We start from the raw sequence: 19,893 nt of genomic DNA on the forward strand, positions 1-19,893 counted from the left end.
AATTCCATGTTTATTACAAATCAGACAGAGTACAAGCAAAAACAGAGAATTTCCATTGTTCAGAACAGAAACAAGGGACACAGAACCTTATGATAGCATTGCCTCAGTGGAGGTTTGCAATGAATATTTCCTTATAAATCTTTGGCGTGGAAAATCTTTATCAATCTTTACATGTTTGAACCTTCTTCTCTGTGACAGGTTTTTAATGATATTCTGTTCCAGAGTGGAGTGTTCATATTTTGATTCTTTTCCAAACATTTTAGCCCATGGGCCCCTAATGGACTTGAAATTTTTTTCTTCCATAATCAATACGAGTATCCCTCCGCAGGGGAACGTGGACGGGCAAACAACGGAGGGCTTGTACTTCTTGTAGAATGTGCCAATCTTTAGTCTGTAGCAAATGAGATTGTGACCCCTACATTTCTTGTTATATCATTTTTATTTTTTACTTCGTTCATTTTCTTGAAGAACACATTCATTATATGAACATTTATTCTCCAATCCGGACTGCCAAAGGAGGGGCCTTATATCTGATCTAGCTGCGTCATTTGTGGTGCGCCCATGGAATCTCTCTGCCATGTGTTCTGTGAATGCCCGATGGTTCTTAAAGTTTGGGGATCAGTTTGGGACTCCACCTCTTTAGCTCAGTTTAAATCCGTGGATATGAGTAACTGGTTTCTGAAGTGTTTGGATTTTAATGCTATTTCGGATTGTGATTCTTCCCCCTTACAAACTCTGTGCATTTCTTTGTGGTGGATTTGGCGCTGGAGGAATGAAGCTATTTTTCAAGATAGGATCCAACCTCTTCAGTCGAAGCTTGCTCTGTTGAATTTCCAGCTGAGGAACAACGCTTTAGCTTGGAAAGGGTCCTTGGCCATGTCTTGTTCCACTTCTAATTCTATCATTTCAGTTTGTTGGTCTCTTCCAGAAGTTAGACTAAATTAAATTTTGATGGTGCTAGTAAAGGCAATCCAGGTAGGGCTGGTGGAGGCAGTATGCTTGGGGATCATTTGGGAAATTGGATAGTGGGCTATATGGTTCGTTCGCTTGGGTGTTTGTGCGTCAAAACATGCAGAATTTCAGGCCTTTATTCATGGTCTCAAGGTGGCGGATTCATACAAGTGGTGTTGGAGATGGATTTATACAGATCTAAATAAATTGTTACGTAGATTTAGAAAAGTATATTTAAATTGGCTAGCGGACCCATGGTGAAGTTGTAACTTGAAAGACAACTAACATGGGAATTATCAAATAATTATTGTTTTAAAAATCAACCCAAGGGAGAAGAAAATCATTAATTCCTTTGGTATTGTGTCCCTCTGTCTTATCTATCTGCTATTCTATAATGAACTTCCGACCAAATACACACACACACACACACACACACACACATATATATATATATATAGAGAGAGAGAGAGAGAGAGAGAGAGAGAGAGAGAGAGAGAGAGAGAGAGAGAGAGAGAGAGAGGATGATTGTGTATTTGAATTTGCAAAAAATCATCTCTTTTATTTTCAAAACTTATCCAATGTCCTCAGACAATATAAAGACATTTAAACTCAGTTTCCTTCAGATGCTCAATTTCTCAAATATCTCAGATAACCTGCTACTTCAAGAAAAATGATTTTTATAGTGCATCATGACTCTCTATGTCATTGGTTTCGAAGTTCCCACTATTCTCATGTATTATTTCTTAAATAATAGGAACAACCAGAAAAAAGTAATATAGAATTTTCTTAAATGGTTCAAGCCAATCCCTCAATGATGTAAATAACTTAAAAAAAATCATCAATCACTATGGTCTATGACATAGATCATCAAACGATGGTAAAGAATTCTGCTCACTGTTTATCCTGCATCGTCTTTTTTCAGAAATCCTGACGAAATACTCTGGACTCAAAATTTAATATATGAATATCAGACTTATTTCAAATCTATCACCATAAGAGATCCCTCCATGTTCTTAGAAAGAAAATCACAGCATATCTACATGAGCTCAACCACTTTAGACCAAATACTTGAGTTTTGGAATCAATTTTTATAGGTCCAAAAGCAAAGCCTCATGAAGTTTCAGATTACAGTTCAAAGATATGGTAAGATTCATAGGATATGTACACTTGAAACAAATCCTTTGATGAGCCTGGAAACTCTTGGAAGAAGAATATGTATGGCAAGGACATTGATTCTCATGACTCAGATTATTACAATAACAATTTAAGTCCTAGTTAGAATTCCTTTTAGACAGAACTGAACTAAAGGACGCCCAAAAAAATCCAAAATTAAGCCTGAAGGCTGTACTGTCACAAGCTTCACAGTGTATAGCCCATGGCAGGTGCCTTCAGAACTCCATATGAACTGACAAAAGACTGTTCCCCTGAAGCTGGAAAGATAGATATCTATATAATTAATTTCAGTCTGATAAGTTATTTGTCTTCATGTATGACTTTGTTAGGTATAAGTCACGTGCCTACCTAACTAGTTCTTATCTTGTTAGATATCCTTAACTGCCTACTAGGTAGACATGTGTTTATATGAAAAGTAGTTGTAATAGTTTCAGCCCTCCTCCTATATAAAGGGAGTTTTGATTTCATTTGTAGCAAGACTTACCAAGAAATAATATTCTAACTTCTTTGTCTTATGACTTTCTAAATTTCTCTTCCTCTCTTGAAAGTCAAAAATTATATCTTATTCATATAATCATCCACTAAGACATGAATATGCTCTACACTTGCCACTCTTAGTAGATCCTGTATATCAGAAAATGCTAGTTCATTGATCTACTGCTTTGGTCCTCTAAATCTAATTCTGTATAATAATATAAAAGGGTAAAACCTTGAGATTTGTTTGACCATGATAGCTTATTGTATCTCGATATTGCATAAATATTATTATGCTTAACTCAAGTTTAGAGGCTCCCGACTAGCTATGATATCAAAGCCTTGTTAGTTCTAAAGTAGGGCTGTGCAATTTTCGGTGTGAATAGAAAAACCGAACGGAACTGAGCTATTTCGGTTCAATCGGTTCGGTTCTGTTTGAAAATTTGAATATATTCATTTTTCGGTTTGGTTCGATTTTTTATCGGTTAAAACCGAATAGTAAAATGATCCAAATAATTTTTCAGCCCAAGATGCATAAACCTCAAGGCCCAAGATGCATAACCCGGCCCAAGATACATAACCCAGCCCAAAAATATAAAAATTCTAATATTTTCGATTTAATGCAATGGAACCAAATCGAACTGATATTTTTTAGTTTAGTTTAGTTCAGTTCGATTCTCTTTAGATGATTGGTTAAGGTCGGTTTATATTTTTAAACGATTTAATTTTTCAATTTTTAATATTTGATTCGATTTCGAATCGAACCGACTGAATGCTCTTCCCTATTCTAAAGAGGAGGATAATAATGTTTTTATATTTATGGGCACATTTGGCTTTGACTTCAAATGAACAAAAGGGCACAGCCAGAGAGTACCTATGGAGAGGGAAGAGGTATAGCATGAGTTCATTATATGTGTGGTAAGGGCTCCCGGCTTATTTTGGTATCAGAGCCTAATTATGTTTGTATTATACATACTTCACTGGTGAGTAGGAGAGAAATCTTCAAACTCTGGTATTTCTCTTAATTTCTGTATCACTGTTTCCTGCCATCTTTTCTTATCTTGGTATTAAATTTAATTTTAAATTAATTTTTAATTTTTTTAATTAAAATATTTAAAAATAATTTTCAACATTAGTCTAATTTTTGAGAAGTAAATTTAAGCACACTTTTAAAAAAGTTTATTTTTTTGAGCAATACATTTTTAAGGAAATTATTTTTTTAAAAAAATATGATTTGAATGTATTTAATTAATATGTTAAATTTTAAAAAATAAAAGTGTATTGATTAAAAATGATAGTAGAAAATTTTTTTTATGACATAATAATAAATAAAATATAATAAAAATCTTATTAAAAAATATAATAAAAATTCTTAAGTTTGATTAATTAAAGGAAAAATTAATATTTAGTTTCTGTATTTTAATAAAACTAATTATCTAATCTTTTTATTTTGAAAAATATACTATTTAGTTCATGTATTTTACTTTCGTTAAGCTATTTAATCATTCCATCAAATTTTTCATTATTTATGCTATTCAAATTATTATTTAGTCCTTTTATTTTAAGAAAATTAATTATTTAATCCCTATATTTTCAAAAATACTACTATTTAGTCTCTCTATTTTAGTAAAACTAATTAGTTAGTCAATGTATTTTGAAAAATATAGCATTTTGAAAATTATATTATCATATAAAAATATAAATTTTACTATGTGGAGGCTAAATCTGAATTTATATATATATATATATATATATATATATATATATATATATATATATATATATATATTTTTAAATCTCTAATTCCTTAGATATCATTTTTATACTTTTACTACTGAAAAATAATTTTTCTTTATTACTTACAAATTTAAGTAAATTGATTAATTTTTTTGTATAAATAATTTGTACCGTTTTTATTAACAGATGAAAACAAAGAAAGAATGAGGGAGAGAAGGATGTGAGCGTAGAGGAGAAGCAATATGGAGAGATAGAAATAAGAAAAGATAAGAGAGAAATAAGGAAGAGAAGATTATAGTAGTTTAGGTATAAAAAATAATTATGGGACTAATAGTTAACAGAGTCAAATTATATGTTCTAACTAATATATTTTTTCAGAATATATGGATTAACTAATTAGTTTCACTAAAATAAAAGGACTAAATAGTAGTTTGACCAGTATTACTAACGGAAAAATTAACAGAGGGATTAAACAGTTTAACGGAGGTAAAATGCATGGACTAAATAGTATATTTTTTAAAATATAGAAATTAAATAATTAATTTCGTTAAAATACAAAGACTAAATAATAATTTACCCTTGTAACACCCCTGATTTTTTTATATATTATTATTGGGCTTCGTGTAGGTATCCTCAATTCGCGGAAATTCGGCGATTGTCCGGATGCATGAATTTCGGCGAACAGACCACTACGGAAAAGTCTCCGAATTGGATCGAGGTTTTGGCTACCCCACCATTGTCATGCATCCCGAGCGCGTTCCCGAAGTCGGAATCGGCAAAGGTAAACCCGAACCTTGCTTTTTCATAATTTTCTAGTGCTTAAATCCATAAAATATTCGTGGTAGCTTAGAAAATTATGATTCTTTTTGCAATAGCTTAGTAATATTTCTAAGGACCGCGGGGCAGAGTTTTATAATTTTTAGAGCTTATTTGAGCAGTTTTTGCAAAAATGATCAATTATAAGGACTAAATTGAAATTTTACATATTGTGATGAATGATTGATTTGATGGGCCCAGGAGGGGCTGTGTGATGTGATTGAGTTGTGGATATATGGATTGTGGATATAGAAGTGTGTTTTGAGCCCTTTTGCAGGTTGGGTAGGTCCTAGGTATAGGGGAGACTCTGTCGGATTTTCGGCACGACTTAGGACGTATTGGGTCATTTGTATTAAATAATTGTAATATAATTGTCAGGTGAGCCGGGACAGCCTTCTTCCTCCGCCCAGCCGCTACAGTGATTGTCGTCAAGTCTGTGAGTAAAATATTAATTTTAATTGTAATTTCGATATTATTATATGTTCAAGCATGCCCATGCATCACTTATATGCAAATATTTATGTAGTTAAACTCTAGGCACGATTTATGTTTCATTCATAACTGTTAACGTGCCATGAGTGTTGTTGTGGTAATTTGGAGCAGTGTGCGTGCGTTGGCGTGCGTGTGATGTGGTGTGGACTATGGATAGGACGGGTAGTCACGGCTTGAGTTCTTCGCTGGGACCCGATCCTTCTGGGTAGTCACGGCTTGAGTTCTTATTGGGACCCCGATTTGGTTATTAAGTGGAAGTCCGAGCTGAGTTCTTCGCTGGCACCAAGTTGGATTTAAGAGAGCTGTATAGGAGATCAGCTCCCATATGTTATGATTGATGCTACAGGGTGCGTGAGTGTTCCAAATTACCTTTTTGATGTTATGATGTGAAAATGTTGTTGATGTTGCATTTCACTCTACAGGGTGCATTAGTTTTAGATAGTTATAGAGATTATGGTTAAAATTGATATTTTACTCTCTGAGTCGAACGCTAACTCTGTTCAATATTTTTGGAGGATTTTATTTTGGTTAACCTGCTTTTCTCCTTCGCAGGTTGATTATCGATATTTGTGTAATTTTATTTACTCCTAGAATTTCCGCATGTGTTAGAAGTATTTATTTGATTATGGTCTGTAATATTATTATCATGTTGGACCTGTAAACGTATAATGATATGCATATTTGATGGATTGGATGAGGGAGCTGAGCTCCCATTTATTTTTATGAGGATATGAGTATGTGGAGGGTGAGCTGAGCTCCCCAATTGAGTATTTATTATGTTTACAGGTCGGGTGAGTCGAAAACTCCCCTTTGGAAAGTCCATTTTATGGCCGGACTCTGTCCGTTTGTTTTCTTAATATTGGGCCTAAATGGGCCTTAGAGTTGGGTAAATGAATAGTTAAGGCTTACTACGGGCCTCGGGGGCTTTAGGCTAGCCCAGGTCCTAGTGCCGGTCCGGCCCATAGGTTGGGTCGTGACAACCCTTAATTAAAAATTTTTTCTTTATGTAAATGTATATTGAATACAAAATAATACCATTAAATTTTTTCCATTGACCATCCCCTGGTTAATGAACATGACAACCCTTCAATTCCCCACTAAAGCAATAGAGATAATAGTTGAAAGTAGTAGAATTTGATGCTCAATAACTTGAAATTCCTTGAATTAGACAAGGAAATTTATAGTAAAAATAAATTACTCTTGCCTGCATATAGCTCCCACCGATAGCAATAAACACCTATAATGAAGTTAATTGAAATAATATTAATAAAAAATAATTTTAAAATAGTCATTGAATCTTCCTCAGTTATTATTATTTTATAAAAAATAATATTGAGGAAAAAAAACTTTCCAAATACTTATTATTAGTTGCCATTTATTTATTTTTTTAAAATTTATTGAATATTATTAAATATAAAATTGATTTTACTCGTAATTTCAAACTTAATTGATTATATTAATAAAGTCTCTCAACTTCAATTCGTATCATAAAAATTTATGAATTTTAATTTGAATATCATTAAAATCCTGTGATTTGCTATTACAGATTTCTAAATTAACTTATGAGTAAATTTTACTCATCGTCTCTCAATTTCAATAAATATATCAAAGACATCTTTTAACTTTAATTTATCTAATACAAATATTTAAATTTTAATTAAATATATAAATAATTTTTAACAAAATGTACTAAATAATAATAATAATAATTGATATATTATTTTACTAATTTAAAAAATAAAGACAAAAACTAAATACAATATCAACATATATAAAAAAATAAAACCATTCATATTTAATTAGGATTTGAATATTTTCAAAATAAAGTAAAGTAATTATATGTTATTAATTTTTTTACATTAAAATAAAATCAAAAGAATTAAAATAAATTATATATACATCTTTTAGATATTAACTTAAAATCGAATTAAAAAAAATAATATATATAAAACTAATATTTTTATGACAAATTAAATAATTAATTGTAAATATTTATAAAAATATTAGACTATTTTAAAATGTATGATTTTATTTTAAATAAATAGAAAATAAATGAAAATTTTAAATTGATTATAAAATTGAAAGATGACTATGATACACCTATTTAACTTGAGGGACGATAAATGAAACTTAACAATAAGTTAACCTGTAAACCTATAATAGTAGGTTACAGGAATTTTAGTAATATTTAAATTGAAAATCGAGAATTTTTATAATATAAATTAAAATTCAAGAATGATTTTGATATAATAACTTAAGTTGAGAAATTATAATTGAGATTAACCCTTAATTTTATTATTATGTCATAAATTACTTCATAATTCATTAAATCTTTCTCTTTTATTATTATTTTATAAAAAAATTAAATAAATTTGAAAATAATACTATCAGAATCTACTCTCTTCTTTTTTTAAATTAATAATTAATTACTTAAAAATTCATTAAATTATTTTTATTAATAATTCTAAAAATATCTCATATAATATTTAATATATATTCCTTGAATTTATCTTAATTGCATCACAAAAATATTTAATATGATATGTTAATTGCTTGATGCTTTCTTAATTACATTTATTAAAATAAAAATTAAAATAAAACATATTCAAAAAATTAAAAAAAAAAATCTTTAAAGTTTTCGTCAAAAATTCAAAAATAAAAAAGTTGTTTAAAGAGAGAGGTTAATTAAAATAAAACATATTCAAAAATCTTTTGTCCTGCCAAAATAGTTATAATTAAGAAAGTTGTCTAATCATTACTTCAAGAATTATTTTGTATGTAAGCATTTGATAAATTTTGAGGCATGATAGAGGTTAAAAGAAATGTCACCTTGAGACATAAACAAAGAATTTGATGGTCACAGCCTCGAATATAGGAGGAATTGCTTTTGCCTTTGCCATGGCTAATTAGAGAGAAATGCCATCATTTGCATCTCTTTTCATATTTCCATAAGGATACAATACTAAATATTACACTCGATAGAGCATAATATAATGCAATATAAATTATATAATGTAATCAAAATTATAATATAATATAATATAATTATCATTACATTCTTTTATTTGGTTGTAAAATAAAAATACAAGAAATATAATGTAATAATAGTTTTTATTTTAATATTTAATTTATTTATGATGTTAATAATAAGTGGTAATGATTGCAGTAGTCAGTGATAATGGTAACTAAATAGTGGTGGTGGTGACAATGATAATTAAATGATGGTGGCGATGGCAAGGTGAAATAACTGTGGTGGTGGTAGTAGCCATGTGGTAGTAGAGGTAACAATAATTAAGTGGTAATAACAGTGGTTAAGCAATCGATGGTGACAATGATGATGGTAATAAAATGGTGATAGTGATAGTGGTGTTGGTTGTGGTTGTGGTAGTGATAGTTTGTAACACCCCAAAATTTTAATTTTTATGAGTATTTTGATATTTTAATTTTATTTAAATTTTAGAAATTTTTTTGAGATTTTTCGGATTTTAAAAATCGGGTTCGATTTTCCGAAAATATAAACTTTGATGAATTTTAAAAATTTATTTAAAGACCACGTGGCAAAACTAAAAATATATTTGGAGTCTACGTATTTTTCTGAGTTTTCTGAAATTTTTTCGGAATTTTTGGACCTCGTTTTTTGTCCCGAGGCAGAGTAAAAAAAAAAATTCAAAATTCTGTATTTCGAATCGAACCGGCCGAATCGAACCGGACCGGATCGGACCGGTCGAATCGGACTGGTCTTCTTCCCTTTTTCTTCCTCCCGCGCGCGATGTTCCCTCTCCCTTTTCTCTCTCTTTTCTCTCTCCTCCCCTCCCCTGCCGCCGACCAGCCGCCTCCCCTGCGTCCCCACCTCGGCGCGCCTCCCGGTATCCCGGTACCGGCCACGCCCCAAACGGCCGAACGGCGCAACGCCTCTCCCTGCTTCTCCGGCCAAAATCCGGCCGATCCGGCCACCAATTGGACCGGGTCTTATGTCTAAAATCATCTACTCGGCGAGAGCTTTTTATAGACACCAAGAACACCGAAATCCATCGAGCGGTTTGTCCAATTTTTGTTCGGGAAGTTTTTAGCCCATTTCGACTTTTGGGCTAGATTTCTCGAAAACCGTGAATCCCACGAGAAAACCGAGGCTACCAAAGACGCTCCACTCGTCGAGAGCTTCAATGACATAAATTTTGAATTTTTCCGACACCGTTTTTCGATGGGTCCCACGGAATTTCGTAGTGTTTTTCCGAGCATTAAATGAGCTTAGAAAATTCTGAAAAATTTATGTGCTAACCCCCGTGTTATGGGTTTCGTGTAGGTATCCCCAATTCGGAAATTCGGCAGATTGGCCGGTGCATGAATTTCCGGCGGATAAACCGTTCTGGAAAAGTCTCGAATTGGACCAAGGTTTTGGCTACCCCATTGTCGATGTCTGAGTCGTCCCGAAGTCGGAATCGGCAAAGGTAAACCCGAACCTTACTTTTTCGTAATTTTCTAGTGCTTAAATAGGATTAAAAATCCATAAAATATTCGTGGTAGCTTAGAAAATTACGATTCTTTTTGCAATAGCTTAGTAATATTGCTAAGGACCGCGGGGCAAAGTTTTATAATTTTTAGAGCTTATTTGGGCAGTTTTTGCAAAAATGATCAATAATAAGGACTAAATTGAAATTTTGCGTATTGTGATGGATGACTGATTTGATGGGCCCAGGAGGGGCTGTGTGATTTAATTGAACTGTGTATATATGGATTGTGAATATAGAAGTGTGTTTTGAGCCATTTTGCCGGTTGGGTAGGTCCTAGGTATAGGGGAGACTCTGCCGGATTTTTGGCACGACTTAGGACGTATTGGTCTTTTTCTTTGTTTGTATTGAGTCAAATTTATTAAATGATTGTAATAAAATTGTCAGGTGAGCCGGGACAGCCTTCTTCCTCCGCCCAGCCGCCTCAGTGACCATCGTCAAGTCTGTGAGTAGAATATTAATTTTAATTGTAATTTCGATATTATTATATGTTCAAGCATGCCCATGCATCACTTATATGCATATATTTATGTAATTAAACTCTAGGCACGATTTATGTTGCATTCATAACTGTTGATGTGCCATGGATGTTGTTGTGGTAATTTGGAGCAGTGTACGTGCGTTGGCGTGCGTGTGATGTGGTGTGGACTATGGATAGGACGGGGTAGTCACGGCTTTATGTGATGGCAATGATTTTATAACAGTTTAAAACCATTGCAAATCAATTGATAAATTATATAAAAAAATTAATAAAATTACTATAAAAATTATTCAAATAATGATTTACACCTATTCAAGATAGTGATTTTTATCCGTTACAAAAACAAAATCAAATAACTGCTTTATGTGATGGCAGTGGAAACAAATGTAATGTTTCTCAAACCATTGCCATTGACTTATGGCTACAGTTTAAGCATATATAAAAATGATTTTTTATTGTTGCCTTAGATCTATTATGTAGTAGCGCGCAATTAACAAAGAATAATTATTATTTTATAACTTTTATTTTCTCATTAATATTATTTGAATACTTACAAAAACAATATTAACTTTTAACCTAATTAGTATTTATACTCTCTTAGTGGGCTAAATATTATTATTAAAAAATTAAATTAATTTATAAAAATAATATTTAACTCTTATTTGTTTAACTTTTTACCAAAGCCTTATAGTTTTCTAACTTCTCAACCTACATATTCCTAACACCCTACCTCTTATATTAATCACAATTCTGTTCCTTAATATATATATATATATATATATATATATATATATATATATATATATATATATATATATAGTTATTAATTTAGAGACTATTTTCTCTATTATAGACTGGACATGCTAAACTTTTCTTAAATTTCTAATAATGGGATGTTTGAATAAGATTTGCTAATTATAAGAAAATTAAACTTTTTGTGGCATTACTTACACCATGAAATATGGAATGCAAGAGATGCCTAGGAGTTCCCTTTGTTGGCCAAAAAACAAAGACGATATAGATACCCAAAGGCCAAGAAGCTTTAGAAATCGGAGTCTCAGTCTACTTTTTGGACAGAAGGTGCAAAGCCACGATTAAGCTTCTTCCTTTATATAAAGAGTTCTTAAGGGAAATCTTCAGGAGTTGCTGTCTGCAGATTTCAAGCTTTGTTGTATCCTGGAGGTATATTGCCATAACCCTGCAGCAATCTAGTGGGGGCAATTAATACTTTAAAGATAGTGATTCATCACGCCTCAAAGCCTATTCTACACCCACTGCCTCAACAGTATCGGTATAAAAGTGTTAAATATGTTGGTTTATATATATATATATATATATATATTGATTAGTTCAATAAGTTTTCTTGATTTTATTGTAATCTGGGACCCTTGGACGGGATTATAATGAATAAAAGTTTTGTACATAATTGCTTTCTTAGCTGGATTTGAAAATGAAACTTTAGTTTTGTGATTATGTTATATACATAATTCATGTTTTCTTTGTTGTTTTATTCGAGCTACTATTTCTATGCAATTATCTGCAATGAAAACTCTGAATGGCTCCAATTTTAATGATTGAAAAGAGTATCTGAGCATGTACCTAGCAATAGCCCAACTGGATTTAGCCTTAAGGGTTTATGCACTGGCTGAACTTACTAATAAATCCATTATTGCTGAAAAGACTTATCATGAGAAGTGGCGAAATTCTAATAGGGTTTGCTTAATGGTGATGAAGTATACCATAGATAAGTCCATAAGACAGGGTATTCCTAATAAGGAGACTGCTAAGGAATTTATGCAGGCTGTTGCTGAAAATTTTAAGAAGTTTGACAAGGCTCAAAAGAGTCATTATCTTTCTTTGCTAGAGCACACCCAATATGATGGTGTTAGTGGTGTATGGGAATACATTATGACACTTATAAGTTATTTCAATAGGCTCAAGTCTTTTGATCTTGATTTGGGAGAGAGTTTTCTGGTCTGGTGCATTCTTGAATCTCTTCCACCCCAATTCAAAATTCTCAAGACTTCTTACAACTCCCAACAGGGGGAGTGGATAGTTGATCAGTTGATAGCCATTGTGTGCCAAGAAGAGGAATCTATGAGGAAAGGGAATAATGCTTCTGTTAATTATGTTTTTCAAGGGTCTAGTAGCAAGACTAATGAGAAATTTCAGATGGATAAGAAGCCTAAAGTTAAATTTGAGAACAAGAATGGTGGTAAGCATGATCATAATTTAACAGTTAAGAAAAAGCCCTTCAAAGGCAAGTGTAACTATTGCAAGAAGCCTGGCCATAAGCTTAAGAAGAAGCACGAGAAGGAAGGGGTTCAAAAATGTGAGGAAGCCAAGTGAAAAGGAGAAGACTGTCTTAGGAGTAAATGGAGTTGCAGTAGTAGAACTCATAGGGACTGCTTCTTTAAATAAAATTTTCTTATTTAATAATTTATATTATTTTGATAAAATTAAAAGTATAAAATATATAATGAAGTTCATTTATAAATCTCACATTGTGAGTTTATAATAAACCGAATCAGGATAAAAACTTCCCTTAATTGATATAGCTAAAGTTTGGTTCATTGTAATGTCAACATTTTCTTAGTTTCTTGTATTATTACTTTTCTACGAGAATTTTAATACCCTAGACCCTGAAAAGTCCCCTGGTCATCCACTATGCATGGATTTTGCTTTTCTTCTTTGCCACCAAACTCCTCTATATAATTGCCATGCAGATGCAGTACTCGATCACCATATTCTAACAAAGCAACCATGGCCATCTCATATGTGAGACTCTTGTTGTTCTTTGCTGTCCTTTTTGGCTATGGAGTTTTTGAGCATGAAGCTTCCCATTGTATTTACATGCGCTTCAAAGTTGGATAAATTTTGATAACTGTCCCTGAACTTATCTAGTTGTAACATTACAGTACTGTAACTTAAAAATGTAACATAAAACCCCATCAACTTTTAAATTTTATACAATAAAATCTCTTTAACCTCCAATTAATAGTTTTTCAGTTAAACGCTGATCTGGATAGTTTTAGCATAGAGCTTAGTCAGTATTTCTCTTTTCTTTCTCAAGCCATGTGTAAATTGAATCATTTTGCTCTCTATAGACAGAATAATTTTTCATGTATAAAGAGAATAATTTTATAGTTTGCGTAAGAGAGGAGAGAGAAATGTTGACTAAGTGCCATGCGAGAGCTATTCATATTAGTTTCTAATTGAAAAATCAGTAATTAAAAGTCAGAGAGATTTTACTGTGCAAAATTTAAAAGTTTAGGGGGTTTTATGTTACATTTTAAAGTTAAAAGGACCGTAGGATTATAACTATATAACTTCAGGATAGTTATTGAAATTTATCCCTTCAAAGTCTTAATGAATCTGCTTCTAACACAACTCAACCTTACAGAACTGGCTAACAATTGCAACTTTCCAAGAACAGGATGAATGGTAGTCGATTAACTAACCTTAATAGATTTTTATTGATCTCTTCTTTTATTGGCTTTGATTTTTGCTTGTAGTTTTTCTCTAAATGTTTGTTGTTTTTGACATTTGAGGTATTCTGATTGTAAAATGGACTGATGGGGCACACAGATCCAAACGGTGAGTTCTTTTTCTTCTTTTTATTATGTTCTTATTATGCATCTGGAATTCACCCATATTAGTTCATTTAGCCACCATTGATGAATCTGGTTGCAAGGCCAATGATTTACATGGGAATTTACCACTTGTTCTACCAATAAAATCCTGAAGGAGCTGTGTGGGGAAACATTGTGTGGGCCCGCTCAACTTCAAGAGATCTTGTTAATTGGACCCCACAAAAGGTTGCCATCTATCCATCTCAGCCATCAGATATTAATGGTGCCGGGTCTGGTTCAGCCACAATCCCCCAAAATGGCACACCTGCTATTCCTTACACAGGAATTAACTCATTAAACCAACAAGTTCAAAATTTGCCCATGCCCAAAAACCCATCTGACCCATACCTCTTAGAATGGGAGAAGTCATCCAAAAATCCTGTAATGTCACCCAACCCTGAGAACCAAATTGATCCTGGTTCATTTAGAGACCCAAGCACGGCCTGGCTTGGTGCTGATGGGAGATGGAAAGTAATCATTGGAAGTAAAAATGACAGTAAGGGATTTGCAATTCTTTACAGCAGTGAAGATTTTGTTCATTGGATTAAGGCCAATGACCCATTACATTCTGCTACGGACACTGGAATGTGGGCATGTGTGGATTTTTTCCCAGTGTCATTTAATAGCACAGTTGGGGTTGACCTGCCAACATTTGGACCAGATGTTAAGTATGCGCTTAAGGCGAGTTTCAATGCACATGATTACTACACAATTGGAGAATATGATCATGTGAAGGATATTGGACGAAGGATCACTGGATGGTGATTCTGGCTTAAGATATGATTATGGGAAATTTTATGCTTCAAAAACTTTCTTCGACAGTGCTAAGAATAGAAGGCTCTTGTGGGCTTGGCTAAATGAATCTTCTAGTGTTAGTGATGATATCAAGAAGGGTTGGGCTGGAATTCAGGTAATATATAGTTAATTTCTTAGGAAGTCGGTTTCAAATCACTAGTATTATTTTATATCAATATTGACTCCTTTCTTGGATTCATTCTTGCAGGCAGTTCCAAGAGCTGTGTGGCTTGATAAATCGGGAAAGCAACTGGTGCAATGGCCAATCAAGGAAATTGAAATGCTTCGTATGAATCCAGTCCACTTGCCTAGCCAAGACCTTAAGGAAGGATATGCGCTTGAAGTCCCTAGTGTCACAGCAGCAAAGGCAAGTCATTACGGTTCAGAAATAGGATTTTTGCTAATTGTCATTAACCAAATCATATTACACCCACTTAATAGGTTATTAATGCTTATTTGTTGCCCTAATTATACTGCCTACCGCATTTATTTATTTATTCATCTTAACAGGCAGATGTGGAGATCACATTTAAGGTATCAGATTTTGGCAACGTAGAAATGCTAGACCCAAGCTGGACTAAACCACAATTGCTTTGTAGCCAAAGGGTACCTCAGTTAGAGGCAGTTTAGGTCCATTTGGGTTGCTAGTTTTGGCTTCTAAAGGCATGCCAGAGTACACAACTGTTTTCTTTAGAATATTCAAAGGCCAGGACAATTATGTTGTGCTTATGTGCAGTGACCAAAGCAGGTCCTCCTCTCTCTCTCTCTCTCTCTCTCTCTCTCTCTCCACTTATCTGTTTCTCTACTTTTTCAAGCCATCAATTGTTTACCTGTAAATCCAACAGTTACTTAACCCTTTTGCTTCTGTGCTTTACTTTTATAACTTTCAGGTCTTCAATAAATCCTGACAATGATAAGACCACTTATGGGTCATTTGTTGATGTGGACCTAATTTATGAGCAATTGTCGTTAAGAAGCTTGGTGAGTTTACTGTAACATAATAAGAAAATAAGGGTTTTTTTTTTTTTTTTTTTTTTCACTTCTAAGGTCAATATTTAGCTGTGTTATTAGAATGAGGTGGGAAGTTACTTGGAAGATAGGATCTTTGAAAATGTTGCCAATTAACCAATACGTTTTAGCCAAACACCTTCCAAGATCTTACCCAACACAAGAACTCTATCTAAAGTCTATAACCTCAATAATATAAATGTCCATAATCAAAAGTTGTGTGGAAAAAGATCGACTCAAAGATATGGGAGGAAATCAAAATGTTAAAACTTAACGGCCATGCCCTTCAAGAGAGATGTAATCAGTTCAACAGACCATTGGCTGCTACTGAAGTTTCCTTTGTATCCAACTTGGTGCATAATTTCCCTGTGTCTTCCAATCAACTCAAAAGGCTAGTAGACTAGGCATATATCATTTTGATTTGATGGAGAAACTTTAGCAGAAGGTCCAACCAATGTTGTCCATCAAGGTCCACCATTTATTAGCTTAGAGTAGTAGTTTATACATTCAGTTGATGGATTCCTAATTCCTGAAGTTTTTGTTAACTATCTTTAGGTTATGACTTACCCTTTTGTCAATTACATTCTACTAGCTTCTTGTCTTGACGTATTTGAATTTTGTTACCTGCAGAGATTGATCGTTCAGTAGTGGAGAGGCTTGGTGGGCAAGGAAAGAGTTACAATTCAGCAAGAGTCTATCCCACATTGGCAATAAATGAGGCAGCCCACTTGTATGCTTTCAATAATGGAAGTGAAAGTGTTACTATCACAAGACTCAGTGCTTGGAGCATGAAGAAGGCTCGCATCAACTGAACAACTAAACTGGGAGTTACAAAATGAGGATGAGATATATTTACAACTACACATCTTGATTTCATGTTTTTCACTTTAATTGTACTTTCTCAGAGATGAAATAAAAAAAAGGAATAAAGAGTAACATTCTAATAGATGAAATAAATGAAGCCAGTGGATTTGTTTTTGCGATAGAATATAAGAATTGAGAATTAGAAGGAATATAAAATATCACTAGCAAAGTTCATATTGCCAAATTCTGGGATTTTAATTTTAAAGTTATTCCAATTTACTGAGGACCATTGTAGCTCTCTGACTTGGCATCCAAAATTTGCAAGCTTTTGCCTCTTCTTCACTCCCATTTGAAATTTCATAGCTCTGTCAGAGGTAGAGAATCCCTTCCGTCGACTTGCAGGACAACTTCCCCTCTGATAGATGCTTCTGCTTAATTGTTTCATCTTCTCCTGTCACAACATTAGATGTCTTAAAAACAGAGCAGAGGAATCCATCTCCATGTTTAAAAATTCCATGTTTATTACAAATCAGACAGAGTACAAGCAAAAACAGAGAATTTCCATTGTTCAGAACAGAAACAAGGGACACAGAACCTTATAATAGCATTGCCTCAGTGGAGGTTTGCAATGAATATTTCCTTATAAATCTTTGGCGTGGAAATTCTTTATCAATCTTTACATGTTTTAACCTTCTTTTCTGTGACAGGTTTTTAATGATATTCTGTTCCAGAGTGGAGTGTTCATATTTTGATTCTTTTCCAAACATTTTAGCCCATGGGCCCCTAATGGACTTGAAATTTTTTTCTTCCATAATCCATACGAGTATCCCACCGCAGGGGAACGTGGACGGGCAAACAACGGAGGGCTTGTACTTCTTGTAGAATGTGCCAATCTGTAGTCTGTAGCAAATGAGATTGTGACCACTACATTTCTTGTTATATCATTTTTATTTTTTACTTCGTTCATTTTCTTGAAGAACACATTCATTATATGAACATTTATTCTCCAATATGGACTGCCAAAGGAGGGGCCTTATATCTGATCTAGCTGCGTCATTTGTGGTGCGCCCATGGAATCTCTCTGCCATGTGTTCTGTGAATGCCCGATGGCTCTTAAAGTTTGGGGATCAGTTTGGGACTCCACCTCTTTAGCTCAGTTTCAATCCATGGATATGAGTGACTGGTTTCTGAAGTGTTTGGATTTTAATGCTATTTCGGATTGTGATTCTTCCCCCTTACAAACTCTGTGCATTTCTTTGTGGTGGATTTGGCGCTGGAGGAATGAAGCTATTTTTCAAGATAGGATCCAACCTCTTCAGTCGAAGCTTGCTCTGTTGAATTTCCAGCTGAGGAACAACGCTTTAGCATGGAAAGGGTCCTTGGCCATGTCTTGTTCCACTTATAATTCTATCATTTCAGTTTGTTGGTCTCTTCCAGAAGTTAGACTAAATTAAATTTTGATGGTGCTAGTAAAGGCAATCCAGGTAGGGCTGGTGGAGGTAGTGTGCTTGGGGATCATTTGGGAAATTGGATAGTGGGCTATATGGTTCGTTCGCTTGGGTGTTTGTGCGTCAAAACATGCAGAATTTCAGGCCTTTATTCATGGTCTCAAGGTGGCGGATTCATACAAGTGGTGTTGGAGATGGATTTATACAGATCTAAATAAATTGTTACGTAGATTTAGAAAAGTATATTTAAATTGGCTAGTAACTTGAAAGACGACTAACATGGGAATTATCAAATAATTATTGTTTTAAAAATCAACCCAAGAGAGAAGAAAATCACTAATTCCTTTGGTATTGTGTCCCTCTGTCTTATCTATCTGCTATTCTATAATGAACTTCCGACCAAATACACACACACACACACACACACACATATATATATATATAGAGAGAGAGAGAGAGAGAGAGAGAGAGAGAGAGAGAGAGAGAGAGGATGATTGTGTATTTGAATTTGCAAAAAATCATCTCTTTCATTTTCAAAACTTATCCAATGTCCTCAGACAATATAAAGACATTTAAACTCAGTTTCCTTCAGATACTCAATTTCTCATGATTTTCTATTTTAATATCTCAGATAACCTGCTACTTGAAGAAAAATGATTTTTATAGTGCATCATGACTCTCTATGCCATTGGTTTCGAAGTTCCCACTATTCTCATGTATTATTTCTTAAATAATAGGAATAACCAGAAAAAAGTAATATAGAATTTTCTTAAATGGTTCAAGCCAATCCCTCAATGATGTAAATAACTTAAAAAAAATATCAATCACTATGGTCTATGACATAGATCATCAAACGATGGTAAAGAATTCTGCTCACTGTTTATCCTACATCGTCTTTTTTCAGATATCCTGACGAAATACTCTGGACTCAAAATTCAATATATGAATATCAGACTTATTTCAAATCTATCACCATAAGAGATCCCTCTATGTTCTTAGAAAGAAAATCACAGCATATCTACATGAGCTCAACCACTTTAGACCAAATACTTGAGTTTTGGAATCAATTTTTATAGGTCCAAAAGCAAAGCCTCATGAAGTTTCAGATTACAGTTCAAAGATATGGTAAGATTCATAGGATATGCACACTTGAAACAAATCCTTTGATGAGCCTGGAAACTCTTGGAAGAAGAATATATATGGCAAGGACATTGATTCTCATGACTCAGATTATTACAATAACAATTTAAGTCCTAGTTAGAATTCCTTTTAGACAGAACTGAACTAAAGGACGCCCAAAAAAATCCAAAATTAAGCCTGAAGGCTGTACTGTCACAAGCTTCACAGTGTATAGCCCATGGCAGGTGCCTTCAGAACTCCATATGAACTGACAAAAGACTGTTTCCCTGAAGCTGGAAAGATAGATATCTATATAATTAATTTCAGTCAGATAAGTTATTTGTCTTCATGTATGACTTTGTTAGGTATAAGTCATGTGTCTACCTAACTAGTTCTTATCTTGTTAGATATCCTTAACTACCTACTAGGTAGACATGTGTTTATATGAAAAGTAG

The 19,893-nt window shown here is 33.4% G+C and overlaps 1 pseudogene; it reads left to right on the forward strand.

Annotated features, from left to right (window-relative positions):
- Positions 1-14,330: 14,330 nt before the first annotated feature.
- Positions 14,331-16,879, forward strand: LOC131168985 (beta-fructofuranosidase, insoluble isoenzyme CWINV1-like; annotated as a pseudogene).
- Positions 16,880-19,893: the final 3,014 nt, after the last annotated feature.

The sequence above is a fragment of the Hevea brasiliensis genome, chromosome 6 (genome assembly GCF_030052815.1).
Source record: "Hevea brasiliensis isolate MT/VB/25A 57/8 chromosome 6, ASM3005281v1, whole genome shotgun sequence".
Lineage (NCBI taxonomy): Eukaryota > Viridiplantae > Streptophyta > Magnoliopsida > Malpighiales > Euphorbiaceae > Hevea > Hevea brasiliensis.